The following is a 21,561-nucleotide window of genomic DNA, read 5'->3' as shown; positions in this document are numbered from 1 at the left end:
TCTTAGAGGTTTTAATAAATTTATAGCCAATCTAAATTCATAAACTCATACTTTCATCTTATACCCCTTTATAGGGCACAGTAGGCAGCAAACTAAATTTCCCCTTCTACATTGCTATTCTGTGTGGATACCGAAATCTCCCTGACATATGCTACCCAGGTCTCCATGACTCCACTCCTGCGTGGTGAACAATGCAAGGGTGTTCATATCATAGAGACTGTTTCTGTTTTAACTACAGATCTTAAAACTATGGATGATTATTCATTTCATTTTTATACTTTATATGTGTATCTAATAAAATGTGATTGTATTAGGCAAATGCAAGGTATAGATAGAAAGCATGATTTAGAACTGTAAGAAGGCATGTGTAGATGAACAAAGTTTGTGCCTGCAGACCAGGTCTTAATCCAAGCTGAACAAGGGCAACAAAACATCCACAGGTGTAGAAGATTTCTCTCAAAACTTGGGGGTGGTGGTGAGGTTCTAAGCCTCACCTCTGTTGGTCCCCAATTTCTCACCTGATGGCGCCCCTGAGACTGTGCCTGTCTTCGGTTTTCCTCCCTTGAGGAATCTTACCCGTCTCTGGCTAACTAGCCCTCTTACGGGGCCATACAGGGAAATGTTAAGCTGGTAAGTGACAGAGAAGTAATATTCTTTGAAAATGTTAGTTTTTCATTCTTTGCAAATTCATGTTCTCTGGCTTCTATGCCCAGCAGTTGTTCTGAAGTATCTTTACTTCCTGGAAAATTACAGTATTTGAGTATCTCACATATAAGGCACAAAGCTTAGTAAATGGCTGTAATTAAGAAAGGAGAAAAACAAGCTGTAGGAGTGGCAGAGGGAAGAAAACATGAGAGGATTAATTAAGTGTCAACAGGGTTATTCCATTCAACATTCTCTCATAACTCTATTTCCAGGAAACTTTCCATCACTAGTTTCACTGGCATTGTAAATAAGGGGGGCATTCTCAGTGGAAATGGGGTGGTCAATGTTTGACTAACTGACAGCAGGTTTCGGTACTTTATGCTAAGATCACCATTTGGCCCCTGCGCATTCCATTCTTCAGGAGCTCGGTCCTGAAAAGCTCCTGGGAAACTTACGTTCTTATCCTTTCCACACTGCTCAGCAAAGGTTAGTTAACCCTTTGCAACAATGCAAGCAACACACAAAGCCAATAGTATAATGGAGAAAAACAAAATCAAGGTGGGTAATAGGGGGAGATAGCTGCGAAGGCCCCTGCCTTATGGGGGTCTTCTTCCAGCCTGAGTTTTGCTATGCAGCTTGAGTAGCATGGCTCCCGGCAGTCTCTGCGTCATTTTTGCCAATTATTATAAACACCTCAGTAAGAATTCCCGGAGTTGGATGTGCTGGACTATGCTAGGCCCATTTCAACTCTTTAAAGTCATTGTCAAATTATGTTCCATTAATGATTTGCAAATTAATATGCTCAAAATAATCAGGGATTCTAGGCATCTTATTCTTACATAAAATTTTTAGAACACCAGTTAGCACCCAATGCATTCACAGAACGCTTAAATGTACCTTTTAGACCAGGACAGTGTTTAAATACTAGCCCTTCATAAACCGCGTCTCTTCCCATCTGTTTATTTTTTACTCTCTGGTGTTCCTGGGGTGTCTTCATGATGCCTCTATGCCGTTCTCAGTAAAGCTGAGCGTAAGCACTTCTTCGTCAAAATGACGGGCCTCCTTATTAGTATTTGGGTATGGTCTCTGGGCATATTCCTAGCCAGAAGCAGATTCTGGCGCGTGTGGGAATTTGACAGCACCATTGCTCCCGTTGTGTTCATTGGATTCGGGATGCTATTTTCAAAATGCAAACATCGTTTAGCTGTGCATGGAGAGCAGTCTCAATGGGAGCTGCATCCTTTCGGGTGAAATTCGGTATGGGTGGGACCCGATACTGGGTGGCGAATAGCATGGTGTCACTCGCCCTTACTTTGTTCTCTGAGGCATTTTGGGTGCACCGATCAGTGACACACACCCAGAATTCAGCCAATTTTATTACAAAATCACCACCTCCTTTCTTTTCTTCAGCGGCAGTGGTGGATATCACTGCAGTGACCTGGAATTTCTATGTGGATTTTTATGGTCAAACCACCCTTGACTTTCCACCTAGTTTTCCAGTTAAAAAAGAAATGCTAGGAGGCGGAGCCAACATGGCGGCGTGAGTAGGACAGTGGGAATCTCCTCCCAAAAACATATATACTTTTGAAAATACAACAAACACAACTAGCCCTAAAAGAGAGACCAGAAGACGCAGGACAGTGGCCAGACTGCAGCTACACCAGCGAGAACCCAGCGACTGGTGAAAGGGGTAAGATACAAGCCCCGGCCCTGCGGGACGCGAGCGCCCCTCCCCCCAGCTCCCGGCGGGAGAACAATAGGCAGAGCGGGAGGGAGACGGAGCCCAGGACTGCCGAACACCCAGCCCCAGCCATCCGGGCCAGAGCGCAGACACAGTATATGCCCAGGGGGCCCTGGATACTGGGAGAACAGGGGGTAGACCTCAGAGCGGGTGCTGAAGCTGATGCCCCTGTGACAAAGAAAAGCGGGGGCTTTTTTGAAAGTCTTAAAGGGACAGGGACTTAACAGCTTGACGGAAACAACCCAGGTCACAGTACAGCAGCTGGAAATTACAGGGAAAACCGGGTGCACTAACCCCCTGGGCAACAGCTCTGAGACCCCTCACGGAGGCAAACAGTCAAGCAGCCCCCCCATCCATCACCCCACCGGGCGCTGCGAAAGCAGAGAAGCAGCCTGAGACAAATTCCGCCCACAGAAAGGGAAATTTCTCCCTTCCGGCCAGGCAAGACACAAAGACCCACTCTACACGCAATTACCCAACACAAGCCACTAGGGGTCGCAGTTGCCCCAGTAAAGAAAGGCCAGTAGTAAGTGAAAATTTTGGCCCTCCCAGCTGACAGTCAATAGCACCTGTCAACATGAAAAGGCAAAAAAATATGATTCAGACAAGACTAACCCAGACAGCTTCGGCATCTGCTACATCTTCCCCTGAGAAGGAATCTGGGGAGATAGATTTAGCCAGTCTACCTGAAAAAGAATTCAAAACAAAAGTCATAACCATGCTGATGGACTTGCAGAGAAATATGCAAGAACTAAGGAAGGAGAATTCAGAAATAAAACAAGCTCTGGAAGGACTTCAAAACAGAATGGACGAGATGCAAGAGACCATTAATGGACTAGAAAACAGAGAACAGGAACGCAGAGAAGCTGATGCAGAGAGAGATAAAAGGATCTCCAGGAATGAAAGAATTTTAAGAGAGCTGAGTGATCAATATAAAAGAAATAATTTAAGAATCATAGGCATTCCAGAAGAAGTAGAGAGAGAAAAGGGGATAGAAAATGTCTTTGAAGAAATAATTGCTGAAAATTTCCCCAAACTAGGGGAAGAAATGGCCTCTCAGACCACAGAGGTACACAGAACTCCCATGACAAGGGATCCAAGGAGGGCAACACCAAGACACATAATAATTAAAATGGCAAAGATCAAAGACAAGGACAAAGTATTACAAGCAGCCAGAGAGAAAAAAAAGGTTACCTACAAAGGAAAACCCATCAGGCTATCATCAGACTTCTCAACAGAAACCCTACAGGCCAGAAGAGAATGGCATGATATACTTAATGCAATGAAACAGAAGGGCCTCGAACCAAAACTACTGTATCCAGCACGAATATCATTTAAATATGAAGGAGGGATTAAACAATTCCCAGACAAGCAAAAGTTAAGGGAATTTGCCTCCCACAAACCACCTCTACAGGGCATCCTACAGGGACTGCTCTAGATGGGAGCACTCCTAAAAAGAGCACACAACAAAACACCCAACATATGAAGAAGGAAGGAGGAGGAATAAGAAGGGAGAGAAATAAAGAATCATCAGATTGTGTTTATAATAGCTCAACAAGCGAGTTAAGTTAGACAGTAAGACAGTAAAGAAGCTAACCCTAAACCTTTGGTAACCACAAACTTAAAGCCTGCAATGGCAATAAATTCATACCTTTCAATAATCACCCTAAATGTAAATGGACTGAATGCACCAATCAAAAGACACAGAGTAATAGAATGGATAAAAAAGCAAGATCCATCCATATGCTGCTTACAAGAGACTCACCTCAAACCCAAAGACGCGCACAGACTTAAAGTCAAGGGATGGAAAAAGATATTTCAAGCAAACAACAGAGAGAAGAAAGCAGGTGTTGCAATTCTGGTATCAGACAAAACAGACTTCAAAATAAAGAAAGTAACAAAAGACAAAGAAGGACATTACATAATGATAAAGGGCTCAGTCCATCAAGAGGATATAACCATTATAAATATATATGCACCCAATACAGGAGCACCAACATACCTGAAACAAATATTAACAGAACTAAAGGAGGAAATAGAATGCAATGCATTCATTCTAGGAGACTTCAACACACCACTCACTCCAAAGGACAGATCCACCAGACAGAAAATAAGTAAGGACACAGAGGCACTGAACAACACACTAGAACAGATGGACCTAATAGACATCTACAGAACTCTACATCCAAAAGCAACAGGATACACGTTCTTCTCAAGTGCACATGGAACATTCTCCAGAATAGACCACATACTAGGACACAAAAAGAGCCTCAGTAAATTCCAAAAGATTGAAATCCTACCAACCAACTTTTCAGACCACAAAGGCATTAAACTAGAAATAAACTGTTCAAAGAAAGCAAAAAGGCTCACAAACACATGGAGGCTAAACAACACGCTCCTAAATAATCAATGGATCAATGACCAAATCAAAATGGAGATCCAGCAATATATGGAAACAAATGACAACAACAACACTAAGCCCCAACTTCTGTGGGACGCAGCAAAAGCAGTCTTAAGAGGAAAGTATATAGCACTCCAAGCATATTTAAAAAAGGAAGAGCAATCCCAAATGAACGGTCTAATGTCACAACTATCGAAATTGGAAAAAGAAGAACAAATGAGGCCTAAGGTCAGCAGAAGGAGGGACATAATAAAGATCAGAGAAGAAATAAATAAAATTGAGAAGAATAAAACAATAGCAAAAATCAATGAAACCAAGAGCTGGTTCTTCGAGAAAATAAACAAAATAGATAAGCCTCTAGCGAGACTTATTAAGAGGAAAAGAGAGTCAACACAAATCAACAGTATCAGAAATGAGAAAGGAAAAATCACAACAGATCCCGCAGAAATACAAAGAATTATTAGAGACTACTATGAAAACCTATATGCTAACAAGCTGGGAAACCTAGGAGAAATGGACAACTTCCTAGAAAAATACAACCTTCCAAGACTGACCCAAAAAGAAACAGAAAATCTAAACAGACCAATTACCAGCAACGAAATTGAAGCGGTAATCAAAAAACTACCAAAGAACAAAACCCCCGGGCCAGATGGATTTACCTCGGAATTTTATCAGACATACAGGGAAGACATAATACCCATTCTCCTTAAAGTTTTCCAAGAAATAGAAGAGGAGGGGATACTCCCAAACTCATTCTATGAAGCTAACATCACCCTAATACCAAAACCAGGCAAAGACACCACCAAAAAAGAAAACTATAGACCAATATCCCTGATGAACGTAGACGCAAAAATACTCAACAAAATTTTAGCAAACCGAATTCAAAAATACATCAAAACCATCGTACACCATGACCAAGTGGGATTCATCCCAGGGATGCAAGGATGGCACAACATTCGAAAGTCCATCAATATCATCCACCACATCAACAAAAAGAAAGACAAAAACCACATGATCATCTCCATAGATGCTGAAAAAGCATTTGACAAAGTTCAACATCCATTCATGATAAAAACTCTCAGCAAAATGGGAATAGAGGGCAAGTACCTCAACATAATAAAGGCCATCTATGAAAAACCCACAGACAACATTATATTGAATAGCGAGAAGCTGAAAGCATTTCCGCTGAGATCGGGAACTAGACAGGGATGCCCACTCTCCCCACTGTTATTTAACATTGTACTAGAGGTCCTAGCCACGGCAATCAGACAAAACAAAAAAATACAAGGAATCCAGATTGGCAAAGAAGAAGTCAAACTGTCACTATTTGCAGATGACATGATACTGTACATAAAAAACCCTAAAGACTCCACTCCAGAACTACTAGAACTGATATCGGAATACAGCAAAGTTGCAGGATACAAAATCAACACACAGAAATCTGTGGCTTTCCTATATACCAACAATGAACCAACAGAAAGAGAAATCAGGAAAACAACTCCATTCACAATTGCATCCAAAAAAATAAAATACCTAGGAATAAACCTAACCAAAGAAGTGAAAGACTTATATTCTGAAAACTACAAGTCACTCTTAAAAGAAATTAAAGGGGACACTAACAGATGGAAACGCATCCCATGCTCATGGCTAGGAAGAATTAATATCGTCAAAATGGCCATCCTGCCCAAAGCAATATACAGATTTGATGCAATCCCTATGAAACTACCAGCAACATTCTTCAATGAACTGGATCAAATAATTCAAAAATTCATATGGAACCACCAAAGACCCCGAATAGCCAAAGCAATCCTGAGAAAGAAGAATAAAGTAGGGGGGATCTCACTCCCCAACTTCAAGCTCTATTATAAAGCCATAGTAATCAAGACAATTTGGTACTGGCACAAGAACAGAGCCACAGACCAATGGAACAGACTAGAGAATCCAGACATTAACTCAGACATATATGGTCAATTAATATTTGATAAAGGAGCCATGGACATACAATGGCGAAATGACAGTCTCTTCAACAGATGGTGCTGGCAAAACTGGACAGCTACATGTAGGAGAATGAAACTGGACCATCGTCTAACCCCATATACAAAAGTAAACTCAAAATGGATCAAAGACCTGAATGTAAGTCATGAAACCATTAAACTCTTGGAAGAAAACATAGGCACAAACCTCTTAGACATAAACATGAGTGACCTCTTCTTGAACATATCTCCCCGGGCAAGGAAAACAACAGCAAAAATGAACAAGTGGGACTATATTAAGCTGAAAAGCTTCTGTACAGCAAAAGACACCATCAATAGAACAAAAAGAAACCCTACAGTATGGGAGAATATCTTTGAAAATGACACATCCGATAAAGGCTTGACGTCCAGAATATATAAAGAGCTCACACGCCTCAACAAACAAAAAACAAATAACCCAATTAAAAAATGGGCAAAGGAACTGAACAGACGGTTCTCCAAAAAAGAAATACAGATGGCCAACAGACACATGAAAAGATGCTCCACATCGCTAATTATCAGAGAAATGCAAATTAAAACTACAATGAGGTATCACCTCACACCAGTAAGGATGGCTGCCATCCAAAAGACAAACAACAACAAATGTTGGCGAGGCTGTGGAGAAAGGGGAACCCTCCTACACTGCTGGTGGGAATGTAAACTTGTTCAACCATTGTGGAAAGCAGTATGGAGGTACATCAAAATGCTCAAAACAGACTTACCATTTGACCCAGGAATTGCACTCCTAGGAATTTACCCTAAGAATGCAGCAATCAAGTATGAGAAAGATCAGTGCACCCCTATGTTTATCGCAGCACTATTTACAATAGCCAAGAATTGGAAGCAACCTAAATGTCCATCGATAGATGAATGGATAAAGAAGATGTGGTACATATACACAATGGAATACTACTCAGCCATAAGAAAAGGGCAAATCCAACCATTTGCAGCAACATGGATGGAGCTGGAGGGTATTTTGCTCAGTGAAACAAGCCAAGCAGAGAAAGAGAAATACCAAATGATTTCACTCATCTGTGGAATATAAGAACAAAGGAAAAACTGAAGGAACAAAACAGCAGCAGAATCACAGAACTCAAGAATGGACTAACAGGTACCAAAGGGAAAGGGACTGGGGAGGATGGATGGGTAGGGAGGGATAAGGGGGGGAGAAGTAGGGGGGTATTAAGATTAGCATCCATAGCGGGGTGGGAGAAAGGGGAGGGCTGTACAACACAGAGAAGGCAAGTAGTGATTCTACAACAGGTTGCTACGCTGATGGACAGTGACTGTAAAGGAGTATATAGGGGGGACCTGGTATAGGGGAGAGCCTAGTAAACAAAGTATTCGTAAGTATTCGTCATGTAAGTGTAGATTAATGATTAAAAAAAAAAAATGCAGTTCCTATGTGGTGACCTCTAATGAGTTCTACACAATAATATAAAGGACATATAAAAGTGTAGGCAAAGGGTCTGTTTGTGTTTATACAGAGGATCAAAGCCTAATTGGGCTACCCCGAAAATGAACTAAGAAACGATATGAAAGAGAACTTCCAACATCAGCACTCTCGGGAAGACTCATGCCAGAAGATGATCATCAAAAAACCCCAACAAAGATCCACGCACTGCTACAGCTGTAGATGCACTCATCCCACCAGCTCCTGGACTTGCCATGGGAATGAAGGAGATATCTAAGCTGGCCTGTGCATACAGTAAAACAACAAATTTGACTGGATCTATACTGTTGGAACTCAACCAAGAATTAGGAGAAGTGCAAATTGTAGCGCTCCAAAATCTTACAACTACAGACTATTTACTGTTAAAAGAACATATGGGATGTGAACAGTGCCCAGGAATGGGTTGTTTTAATTTGTCTGATTTTTCTCAAACTATTCAAATTCAGTTAGATAATAACCATCATATCATTGATAAGTTTTCACAAATGCCTAGGGTGCCTAACTGGTTTTCTTGGTTTCACTGGAGATGGCTGGTAATTACAGGTATGCTTTGGTTATGTAACTATACTCCTATTATGTTAATATGTGTGCGCAATTTAAGTAGTAGCTTAAAATATATACATGCTGAAGTTACTCTACAAGAAGATATGTCAAAGAAATAATCAATCTTCCCATGTTTTCTCCCGCCTGCTACTTCTATAGCTTTTCTTCTTCCTTCCTAATTACAACGAATTCTTAAATAGAATTCGTGCCTCATATCAAATTTACCGAGTATCATAACTCCTCCAAGTGGTAAAGATACCTCAAGACAAATGCTGGGCATAGAAGCCACAGGGCATAAATATGCAAAGAAATAAAAAGCTAACCATTTCAAACAATAAGGCTTCTCTCTCACTTACCAACTTATCATTTCCCTGTGTGGCCCCGGAAGATGACTGGTTAGCCAGAGACGGGTAAGATTCCTCAAGGGAGGAACAACCTAAGACAGGCACAGTCGCTGGGGGGTCATCAGGTGAGAAATTGGGGATCAACAGAGGTGAGGCTTAGAACCTCACCCCCCCTGTTCTGAGAGAAATCTTCTGCATATGTGGATGTTTTATTGCCCTTGTCTAGCTTGGATTAACACATAGTCTACAGGCACACACCTGATCATCTACATTTGCTCTCTTACAACACTAAACTATGTTTTCTACCTTTATGTTGTATCTACCTACCACCTCAGCATCTTATTAAAAATAATAAAGAGAGAAATGTGGTATCCACATATAAATCAAGTATAAAAATCAAATGTGTATTCATATTTGAACTGACTGTTTATAGTTCATAATGCATGAGCAAAACCAAAAGTTTCTGTGATGACTGCCCTTGTGCTGTTCACCATGTAACTTATTCACTATGTAAGAATTTGTTCTCCATGTAAGAACTTGTTCGTTATGCTTCAGAAGATTGGAGACTGACGAAAATTAGGCTTGGGGTGGATTAATGATTGTGCATTGAGCATTGACTCCCCTATACAGAATTTTATTGTTGTTAACAACCATTTGATCAATAAAAATGAGAGATGCCCTAACAACAACAACCAAGAAAAAGTACACACTTCCAATTGTAAAATAAATAAGCAACCGGGATGTAATGTATAGCATAAGGAATATAGTCAAAATATTGTAACAACTTGGTATGGTGATAGCTGGTACTTAGAATTATCATGTATATAAATGTTGAATCACTGTGTTGTACACCTGAAACTAATGTAATGTAATACTGTGTGTCAACTACCCTTCAATAAAAAATAATTATCTAAAAAAAAAAAAAAAAAAAAAAGAAATGCTAGTAAATAAACTCTTCACCTATGTGCTCCAACTAAGAATCACAATGGTCATCCTCTCACTAAAAGTGCCACCTATTCTTGTGTAACAAATGTTCAGCAAAATGGTCAAATCGAGTGAACCCATGACTAACCCGAATGTTCAGAGGAAGTCTGAATGGGCTGCTCTTCGCAGTTGCTGGCATTTGTTTTTGTGAAGGAACTCCTTATGTACACATCACACTGTATCATCTGCTCATTGAAAATAAAACGTATTTGGGTTTCCACAGTACATCTGAAGCTTATTGTTTCCTCTGCTGTTCTATTCAGAAACCAATTCCTTTCCTTGAAGCTTTTCAGTTCCTGAAATCTAGGCAGATATGTCATGTACATACACTGTCAAAAATCAAAGGCAGAAAAAAAACACTGCTATGGCACAAGCACACATGTACAGCATCAGTGAGCGTGGCCAACTCTAAGCTGAGCCAGTGGCTATCAGAGTGCTCAGATGTGTCCACAGGAAGCCAATATGCTTAGAGCTTAGAGATCTTGAAGATAATAATTGGTTGGTTACAGCAGGGTTTCTTCACTCAGCAGTATTGATGTTTTGTTCTGGGTTCTGTGGGGAGGGGGGCTGCGCTGGGCACCATAGAATGGTAAGTGGCATCTGCGGGCTCTTATCCTCAGATGCCAGTTGGGGTTCTCTACCCCAGTTGAGACTGAAAAATGTCTCCAGAAATTTTCCAGTGTCCATGGGTACATGTGCAACCAGTAGGTCAGAGGTAGGTACCAACACTCGCTGACAGATGCCATGGCATGTTGAGACAATTTTAAGGCAGAAGATTTATAAAATAAAACTGCACACTCAACAGACCCTAGCATCCATCTGCCTGTGACTTTGGATTCTTTGAACTCAAATGTCTATTGGGGTGATTTGCCTGCCTTTCCCTGGGCACCTTTGGCAAGATCAGTAAAAATGAAATTGCTGAGATCTAAAATGCCATGACAGTACTGGATATCTAGACAAGACTGTGCTGTTGAGAGACTTATGAAAGTTGGAGGATAAATCTGCAAAAATTGCCTGAAAAACAGCACAAAGGCAAACGGCATGAAGGAAACAGTGGTATAGCCCTTAGGAGGCAAGGAGATGAATGTGAGAAGGCCCCATATGAGTCTCAAGGCATTTCAGTGGCATAAAAATAGATTGTGAAGAAGGCAGTACTGAAAGGAGGTTGAAAAATTTCAATAATTAGGGAAAGTCTTAGATGGAAATAGTACATTGAGTCTTGAGCAGGATAAATAAAAATAGAATCACACCTAGACATATGATACTGAAAAGGCAGAAATTTCAGACACAAATTCCTAAAAGAGTCCAGGGAGAAAACTGAAATTAATGATGAAGGATGTACATTCAACCAGTGAGCCCCAGACTTTTAAACAAAGAGCAAAAACAGTTAAATAGGATCCTCAACATACTGACCGAAAGTAGTGGTCATCCAGTAGTTTTCTATCCACAAAACCATCAGTCAAGAACGATGACAAAATGAACATAAAGAGCTTATGAAAGGAGAGTCTTTAGGAACAAAGTAATTGGACCCAGAAAGGAGGACTTGGATTGAGAATCAGTAATAAACAAAGAAATTGGTAGACACATGGGTCATCTACCTTTGCATTGATTAGAGCTCTGAACTCTGTCTATACCCTGGAGTTCACAGACATGTAAGGTAAGGGATGAAAATTTAGGGCTAGAACTTTTTAATGTCCTTGTGTATTCTGAGTCATTGATTAACTTTGGATTATAAGCGTGTTCTGTATGTTAGAATGTTAAGGGTAGCCACTAAAAAAAAGGCCAGAAGGTGAAAAATGAGAGGAAGGACTGCATACAAAGAAACAAAAGTGAAAATTTTCAGAGGTAACATGATTATGTAGAATATCCAAGAAAAGACTACATGGTCATGATTCCATGTATAGGGATTTTTCTAGGGAGGGCAACAGTATGGAGAAAGAAATAAAGCAGTGGTTTTCTTGTGCTGAGGCAGGAGTGGAAATGCTGGCAAGTGGGCAATGGGGAACACTGTGGGCAGACAGGTATGTTCCAAAACTGCGTTGTGGTCATGGTACTACAATTACATACATTTACTAAAAAATGCTTCAAACTCTATACCTTAAATGAGTGAATATTATGGTATACAAAGTGTATCTCAGCAGAGATGTTTAAAAATAAATCCAACTGCATTCCTATATACCAGGGACAACTTTTTAAAAATGTGATTTAAAATGAATGCTATTTACAAGACTTATAAACAAACTCCAAGAAGGAACAAGTGGTTCCCAAAGGGGAGAGGTGGGAAGGATGGGTGGGGAGGAAGGGAAAAGGGGATTGAGGGGCATTATGATTGGCACACATGGTGTGGGGGGGAAACCATGGGGAAGACAGTGTAGCACAGAGAGACAAGTAGTGACTCAGTGGTGTCTTACTACACTGATGGATGGTGACAGCAATGGGGTATGGGGAGACTTGATATGTGTGAATGTAGTAACGACATTGTTTTTTCATGTGGAAACTTTATAATAGTGCATATCGGTGATACCTTAATTTAAAAAATTCATTACGACAAAAAATATGCAATTTACAATGGTAAGAAAACCAACAGTGGTCAAAGGAATAAATCTGAGTGGAAGATGTGCGAGACTCTCAAGGGGAAAGAAAAGAATCTCATTTAAGACTTTTAAAATGAGATTAACTTTGTGAAAGACAAGTAAGTTAATAAAGACATAGACACTGTTCATGGATGAGATGACTCAATATTATTAAGTCGGCAATTCTCCATTTAATGTACTGCCATCCAGAAATGCTCAGGAGTTTTCTGTTCTTTGGGGAGCATGAGATGCTGTAACAAAAGATGAAACAACAGTGACTTCCCACGGTGTAGTTGTATTTCTGCCTCAGGTTGTGTCCTGCAAGCTATGACTCAGAGACTCCAGTCCCTTCCATTTTGTAGCCACTTTTCCTCAACAGGTAGATGGTGAGTTCTCTGGGCCTGTTTGCCTCAATCTGAAGTGAAAGGCATGTGGAACATCACTCAGGGGGCACTTCAGAGGCTGGCCAGGCAGTGGGGTGCAGTACGTCTGCTCTCTTAACAGTGACTAGTCCCAGCCACATGGCTGGGAAATTTGGCTCTGGGACATGCGTAGGAGAGAAGAAAACCAGATCGTGGGGGACACACAGCCGTGTCCGCTGCACTTTCTCATGAACCTTGATGAGCTGCTATTCCCAGGCTCCTCCTGAGCTGTGAAGTATGGACTTCTTCTGGACAGTCATTCCATGAGAACTTCAGAGCTCAGGGAATATAGACTTCCACTCCAGAAGTCACAAAAATCAGCCAGGGCTCATATGTATAGTTTGTGGTAGAAAATGGAAGTCACACCTTAATGTTACCAATGAGGTGTATCGATCAGAGCCATCATTATATACACTCTGTAGGCCTTTGTGTGACTTACAAACTCCTCAACCTGCCTGCACGGCCACCGCACCCCAGGCCAGAATCTAACGTGTTGCCTGCTGGCAGGTGCCTGAAATGGGAAAGGTAGCAGAGCCAACAGTGTGACACTCAGCATCTTCAACAGCCCCTTACAGTTTGACCTCGGCTTGGTATTTACCTCAGTCCCCCAGGCACTCCACCTGTAAACGTGGAGCAGTACCTGAGGAGGAGTAGTTGTCCTCAGCACGTCGACACTAAGAGGCATAAACCGGGCTAGGTTCTTCAACATGCCCAGTAAACACTCCGTGCATGGTAGTCATGTGGCCGCCTATTCCTTCAGCTCTGTTACTGGAACTTACACACGGGCCCCACTTGATAGATGCCTGGCAGTTCTCACTGATTCTCTCTTAAGAACAATGGTACCCAAACATGCTTTTCTTTCACTTTGTGGCCCACTCATAGGTGCCTTGCTGGGTCACAGGACTCTATTCTACAAGTCTAAATGGGTTCCAGCCCAGGGCGTGGGCCACAATACCTTTTTTGTCACTTCTAAGAAAATGTTGACAGGCCATCAGCTGAAGGCAGAGAAGTGTCAAGTTGGTTTTCAGAAAGATAAAGAAGCAAATCCTTAAATCTGAGAACCGGTAAGCTTAATGTCAATAACTATAAAATTCCAGGAAATGACAAAGGTATAATTTGTGAATTCATAGGATGATGGCAATCTTCAGTGGCCAGCACGAATTTCCTAGGAACAATCTAGCTAATCCAGTGTCCCCTTTCCCTCAGGTTAAGGGCTGCTCAGGTTGTCATGACAGACAGAATGGGCTGCAAGGCCTTCTGACATGTGTGACTGAACCTTTGGGGAGAAGGAGGGAGGTCCGGCTCTCACAGAGCAAAGGCTAAGAACTTCGGGTGGGGTCACAAAGTGTACCCCAGGTGGACCAATGCAGGTCAGGGAGGTCGTTCTTCACCCTACAAACCAGGCTGCCAGCTGGGCCCAAAGAAAGCCCCCACAGTCAGAGCTGAGGGAGGCATGATGAAGGCTGTGAAGTGGGTGTCCATGGCTGTGAGGCTGATTCTAGAGCCTCCTTGCTTCAGACAGAACCTTCCCATTTGGGGGCATGTTTCCCTGGTTTCTCCTTGAGAGCCCTTTGGATCCTTGACAGGAATGGGTCTCACTGAAACCACTGAAATAAAGCTGGGGTTGTACAGATGCTAAAGTCACTGCTCTTCCAACTTTGGATCCTGCGAGCAGGAGGGTGGGATCATCCCAAAATGGTGAGGTATGGGAGAGATGTCTAGACTCTCCTTGCAGAGAAGAGAAAGCAGCTTGAGTTTGTCTGAGTGGGCAGTTTTCAACTAGGATCATTCTGTCCCCCAGGGGACATCTGGAAATGTCTGGGCACATTTTAGGTTGTCACAACTTAGGGAGTACAGTCCTGCTGCCATTAGTGAGTAGCAGCCAGCGATGTTGCTAAACAGCCTACTGTGTGCATGTTGGCCTGAGCACAAAGAATCATGCAGCCCCAAATGTGCACAGTGCCCATCTGACAAACACCTCTCACCTATGTAAGCATAGCATGGGAACACTGTCTCACACTTACATTTTCAAGTTAAAAACAAAAACTATTTTAGGAAAAGGGTGGAGGGATGAATTTTTTTCAGCTGCTCTTTAATAGTGAGCATCAACAATTTAACTGGTGAGGCCAGTCTGTGGTGGGAAAACAAAGGGGACAGGAGAGACAGAAGTGCAGTTTTGCAAAGAAGAGGAAAACCACTCCTGCGCTGCAAACATTCTTAAGAAAGCTGGAGGTTCACGGTCATTTTGAAACACGTCTACTTTACCCACAGGCTCTTTTCTGGAAAGTCCAGCTTTGAAGGAAGGGAGGCTGGTTTTCTAGCCAGTCTGTTCGCATAAGGTTGCCACACGATCACAAGAGACCTCTGGGCAAGAGGAAATACCGCCCACCCACCCCTGAAGGTGGCACCGCCCTATTCCCAGCTGCGGATATGGGCTGGGGGCCGGTTTCCCATTGCAGAGTTGAGGACTCGGGCCGCAGCCCTCTGCACGGGGGCAAGGGCCACGTGGGGACGGGCACCAAGGTGCTGAGCCCACGAGGCAGTTGCGCTTGTCTCCTCCGGGGCTTCCCTGGCCGAGGCGTGGTCCACAGGGCTGGCTGCGAGCCCCAGAGAGCCGGCCACACGGCCATGTGCGGGGAGGCGGGCCGCCAGATCCGCAGACCACACGGGGCCAGGCACATGCGGCCACCCGTGTCTATGATAAGGAAAACATTTAACAGTTACAGGGTCAGCAATCCAGTCTGGTGGTCCCCTCTGCTTCTCAAAAGAAACACTCAAACAACTCCCAGTCCCTTCTACTTCATCCTGAAACTCCTTTTTCACCCTGCTTGCTGCCTGCGTCATAGAAATGTTACAGATACGGAAGCAGAAAAGTATCAGTTGCTCCCCTTGTCTTTGTTTGGGGCTCAGAACTTGGAGATTACTCCCCTCTGAGCCTGATGGTGTGAAATAAAACTCAGCTCTGAAAGACTTCTGAGTGCCGCTAAGTTCTTCCCTCAGTGATCCAGTCCAGGTTTTCAGGTTTTCCTTCATATTTGGCTCCCTAACCAGGAATCCCAACCATGCTGGCCCATTGTTGCCACCGGCTTCGGGCAACCGTGGGCCGGTGATGGAACAGGGGACTGCAATGGAGAAGGCGCACCCTACCTGATCTTTTCTCAGTCCCCCACCCGGTCGCCATGGGCCAGCCCCACTCCGCTGTTCCTGCTGGACTCAAGCAGGCTTGGCATGTGGGGACCTGGTTCTGACATCAAATCCGGGAAGGCCCCAGGGCCCTTGACCCAGCCAGTCCCACCCACTGGGGTGGAAGGGGAGCCTGATCACCTCCCTGGAGACTTCTCCAAAGTCTAACAGGTAGACTTTCCAAGGGGGTCAATGTTTAAACTAGTGTGTGTGTGCGTGTGTGCATGTGTGTGTGTGTGTGTGTGTGTGTGTGTGTGTGTGTGTGTGTGTGTGTTTGCAGACCCCTGAAGTCATTCAGTGTGCACTGAATCTGTGATTCCATGGTCTGCACTACAGCCTCTGAATGGGCCCTCATCCACATTCATGGTCGGCCATCACAGCATTTTGGTGACTCAGCTTCAGCTGACCTGGCCTGGGACTTATACTGTTCAAGGCTGACCAAAGTTTCCAAAAAGAAACTTTCTGATTGGTCTCCTCCCTAGAGGAGGCACCTGTCCTCTGTCTGCTGCTGTGGTACCATTACACTGACGTGTCTTGGGGTCAGAGTACAGCCAACCCACAGTTCTTGACACCATGATCAAAATTTCAGGAAGGGATTTTCAGGAGACTTCGCAGTAAAATTAACTCCTGGAACGTTAAAAACCCTGTGTGAATCCAAATGGCCCAATTTTAGTGTGGGGTCTCCTCCAGAAGGAACCCTAGATGTCCCAATAATCTGCTGAGTGAGGTGGGTCATCACTGGAGACCCAGGTCATCCTGACCAGTTCCCACATACCGACTCCTGGTTAGGAGTTGCCCAGACTCTTCCCCCTTGGTTGCAATTCTCTTGCAAAAGGCAGAGACAAGGTACAGTCTTAGTCACCTCAACAAAGCAGCACACAAAGGATCAACAAAAGCCTGAGCCTCTGCAAATTCCTGCTGGTGATCCAGAGGAAGAGCTAATGTTGCTCCCACCTTATACACCACCAACTCTGGCTGCACTCAGTACCCAGTTCTGGATATTCCACCCCTTCTGTCTCCATGCCAACTCCAGAATCAGTGGACCCACTCACCCTGGAGCTGCAGCCAGCTGAACCCTCGGCTGGGAGCAGGCACCCTACAGATGCCAGTGCAAGAGATGAGGAGCCTGAGAGGTGTGATAAGAATGGGACCACTGAGCCAGGCTAGTCCATGCTTTACTATCAACCCTTTTCCATGACTGACCTCCTCAGCTGGGAACACAACATCCTGTCATCCTTGGAGAAGCCATAAGTCCTGGTTGATCTCATGGAATCCCTCTTCCAAACTCATCAGCTGATCTGGGAAGACTGCCAGCAGCTTTCCCACACCCTGTTCAACATGGAAGAGAGGAGACAGATTACAAAAGGGGCTCACCAAAACCTGAATTAGCACGCACCAGCCAGGGGCCTAGATCAAGCTGCATGGGCTGAAATTGCTGTCCCTGAGGAGCGCCCTGAGTGGGACTTCACCACTCATGACAAGCAGCACCAGATCTACTGATATTGGGACGACCTCCTCCAGGGGTTCAAAGCCAGGCCCAAAAAGCCTATGAATATGACCAAAGTATTTTCAAGTCAGTCAAGAACCAGGAGAGTTTCCTGGGGACTATTTTTAAGACTGTGTGAAGCTTATCGCATCTACACCCCTTTTGGCTGTGAGGCACAAGAGAGCCAGCAGATGGTCAACACCTCATTCGTGGCCCAAGATGCCCAGAGATCAAATGAAAGCTTCAGAAACTTGAGGGCTTTGCCAGGATGAATATCACTCAGCTGATTGAAATTGCCCACAAACTATATCAAAAAAGAGAAGTTGAGGCTGACAGAGAGGCTGAAAGAAGAATGAAGAAAAATGCAGCCTCCTAGTAGCTACCCTAAAAGGAAGAGATGACCAAAAGTCAGAGAAAAGCTGGCTTCCAAGAGTGGGGAAGCCTAGGACATTCCTAGCCAGGAGCCAGTGTGCTTACTGTAAAGAGAAGGGGCATTGGAAGAACGAATACCCCAACCGTGGCAAAGCCCCGAAGCCTGGTCGCTACTGAAATGAGCCTCAAGGAGATAGGATCACTTGCCTGGCAGGAGCAGTCGCAGACTGACAAGCACTGGGCTCTCTCGCACTCAGCCCCCATGAGCCCACAGTCAAAAAGAAGGTTGGGGGGCAAAACATGACTTTTATGCTTAACACAGGAGCAGAACACTCTGTGGTCACCCTCCCTGTAACTACCTACAGTGAAAAAGACTGCAACTATTCTAGGAGCCACCAGGACAAAAGCAGTCAGGCAACACTTTTGCTAAGCCTACCAATGTGAACTTGGAGGCCACAAGGGCTGACATGAGTTTCTCTACCTGCCTGAGAGCTCCATACCCCTCCTCAGCTGAGATATACTCTCAAAGCTCACAGCCCAAATAACTTTTGAACCCTCTGGGTGCACCAGCCTCAAACAAAACCCATGCCAAGAAGAGCCAGGGTCCCTTGTACTGGTATTAACCACACCTAGGGAAGAGGATTGCAGGCTATTCTGTGCTCAGGACCCTTCAAGTATCCCACCTGAATTCAGAGCTAAGTATGGTCTGAAGACAACCCACCTGGCCTTGCTCATAACTGAGCCCTCCTTGTCATTGTGGAATTAACTCCGGGGCCCCAGCAACAAAGACAGTGGCAGTACCCCCTATCACAAGAGACAAGAGCAGGCATCCAGAAACACCTGCTCAGACTCCAAAAGGCAGGCACACTAATTGAGGGTCAGAAGGAAAAGACCATTACCTCCTTATCCCAGGCCATACGAAAAAGGGCATATAAGAATTCCTGGGGGCTGTTGGGTTCTGTCAAATCTGGATTCCTGGATTCTCGGCAATGGCGAGACTCCTCTATGGCCTCTTGGGGAGCCAGACCAAGAGCTCCCTGTCTGGACAGAAGAGGCAAAACTCACCTTCCTGGAAATACAGGCTGCTTTAGGACAGACACCAGCCCTAGGCCCATTAGACATGGAAAAGCCCTTCAGTCTCTTCATAAATGAAAAGGAAAATGTGGCCCTCAGGGTTATAACACAGATTGCTAGGCCCTGGCAGTGACCAGTTGCATATCTGTCAAAAAGCCTTACCCATCTCTTGGACATAAACATGAATGACTTATTTATGAATATTTATCCCCAGGCAAGGGAAACAAAAGCAAAAATGAAAAAGTGGGACTAATTCAAATTGGAAAGTTTCTGTACAGCAAAGGATGCCACCAAAAGAACAAAGAGGCATCCTACAGTATGGGAGAAATATTCATAAATGACATATCTGATAAAGGCTTGACATCCAAATTATATAAAGAGTTCATGCACCTCAACAAACAAAAAGCAAATAATCCAATTAAAAAATGGTTACAGGAGCTAAACAGACAATTCTCCAAGAAATTCAGATGGCCAACAGACACATGAAAAGATGCTCACATCACTGGTCATCAGAGAAATGCAAACTAAAACCACAAAGAGAAATCACCTCATAACAGTAAGGATCACCACCATCCAAAAGACAAACAACAAATGTTGGTGAGGATGTGGAGAAAGGGGAGACCTCCTCCATTGCTGGTGGGAATGTAAATTAGTTCAGCCATTGTGGAAAGCAATATGGAGGTTCCTCAAAAAGCTCAAAATAGAAATACCATTTGACCCAGGAATTCTACTCTTAGAAATTTACCCTAAGAATACAGCAGCCCAGTTTAAAAAAGATAGATGCACCCTATGTTTATCATAGCAGCATTTACAATAGCCAAGAAATGGAAGCAACCTAAGTTTCCATCAGTAGATTAATGGATAAAGAAGATGTGGTACATATACACAATGGAATATTATTCAGCCATAAGGAGAAAACAAATCCTCCCATTTGCAACAACAAGGATGGAGCTAGAGGGTATTATGCTCAGTGAAATACACCATGCAGAGACAGACAAGTACCAAATGATTTCATTCTTCTGTGGAGTATAAGAACAAAGGAAAAACTGAAAGAGCAAAACAGCAGCCAACTGACAGAACCCAAGAATGGACTAACAGTTACCAAAGGGTAAGGGACTGGGGAGGATGGGTGGGAAGGGAGGGATAAGATGTGGGATTAAGAAAGGGGGCATTATGATTAGCATGTCCAATGTGGGAGGGATACAGGGAGGGCTGTACAACACAGAGAAGACAAGTAGTGATTCTACAACATTGTACTACACTGATGGACAATGACTGCAATGGGGAATGTGGGGGAACTTGGTGATGGGGGGAGTCTAGTAAACAAAATGTTCCTCATGTAATTGTAGAGTAATGATTCCAAAATAAAAATTAAAAATGAAAGAACAACAACACAATAACAAAAAAGACTGGATCCAGTTGAGGCAGGGTAGTCACCCTGCCACAGGGTGCTGACAGCCACAGTTCTACTCATTAAAGAAGCAGATAAACTCACCCTGGGACAACTAAATGTCAAGGTCCCCCATGCTGTTGTGTTCCTCATGAACACAAATGGACACTACTTCCTCTCCAACTCCCGGTTGGCACAAATACCAGTGGCTCCCCTCTGAAAACCAATGGGTCACTCTTAAAACAGTACAGACACTGAATTCATTCTACCCACCAAAAAGGAGAAACCAGATCATGACTTCTCTGAAGTAACTGACAAATGTCTATGGAAGTCATCCAGATTTGCAAGACCAAGCAGTAAAAAAATCCAGAACTCATACTGTTCAGTTATGGCAGCAGTTACCTACAAGAGGGTATGTGGGGAGTAGGTTATGCAGTAACTACGGCCACTGAGGTCTTATAAGTAAAAGCCCTGCCAGCTAGACGGTTAGCACAATGAGCTGAACTGCATGCCTTGATTCATGAATCACCATCAGTGAGAGCAAGTGAACCAACATCTACACTGACTCCCAATATGCCTTTGCCACTGTACACATACATGGGGCAACCTACAAGGAAAGATATCTTCTCACAGCAGCAGGAAAAACAGTCAAGATAAAGGAACAAATACTAAAACTCCTTGAGGTTCTCTGGCTCCTCAAAGAACTAGAAATTCTCTATTACCAAGGACACCAAAAGGGAAACAACCCTCTAACACAGGGGAATCAGCTGGCAGGTGAAGTAGCTAGAGCAGAGGTAGTAAGGACGCAGGTGAAGCTCCTTCCTTCACTATGGCCCTAACATCCTGCATGGAGGCACCTACACCCAAGTGCACTGAGAAGGAGAAGGACTGGGCCACGGCTGAAGGAGCCACTCTAACTGAAAAAGGATGGTGGATGC

This window comes from Manis pentadactyla, chromosome Y (assembly GCF_030020395.1).
Source record: "Manis pentadactyla isolate mManPen7 chromosome Y, mManPen7.hap1, whole genome shotgun sequence".
NCBI lineage: Eukaryota > Metazoa > Chordata > Mammalia > Pholidota > Manidae > Manis > Manis pentadactyla.
This window is presented reverse-complemented; position numbering follows the sequence as displayed.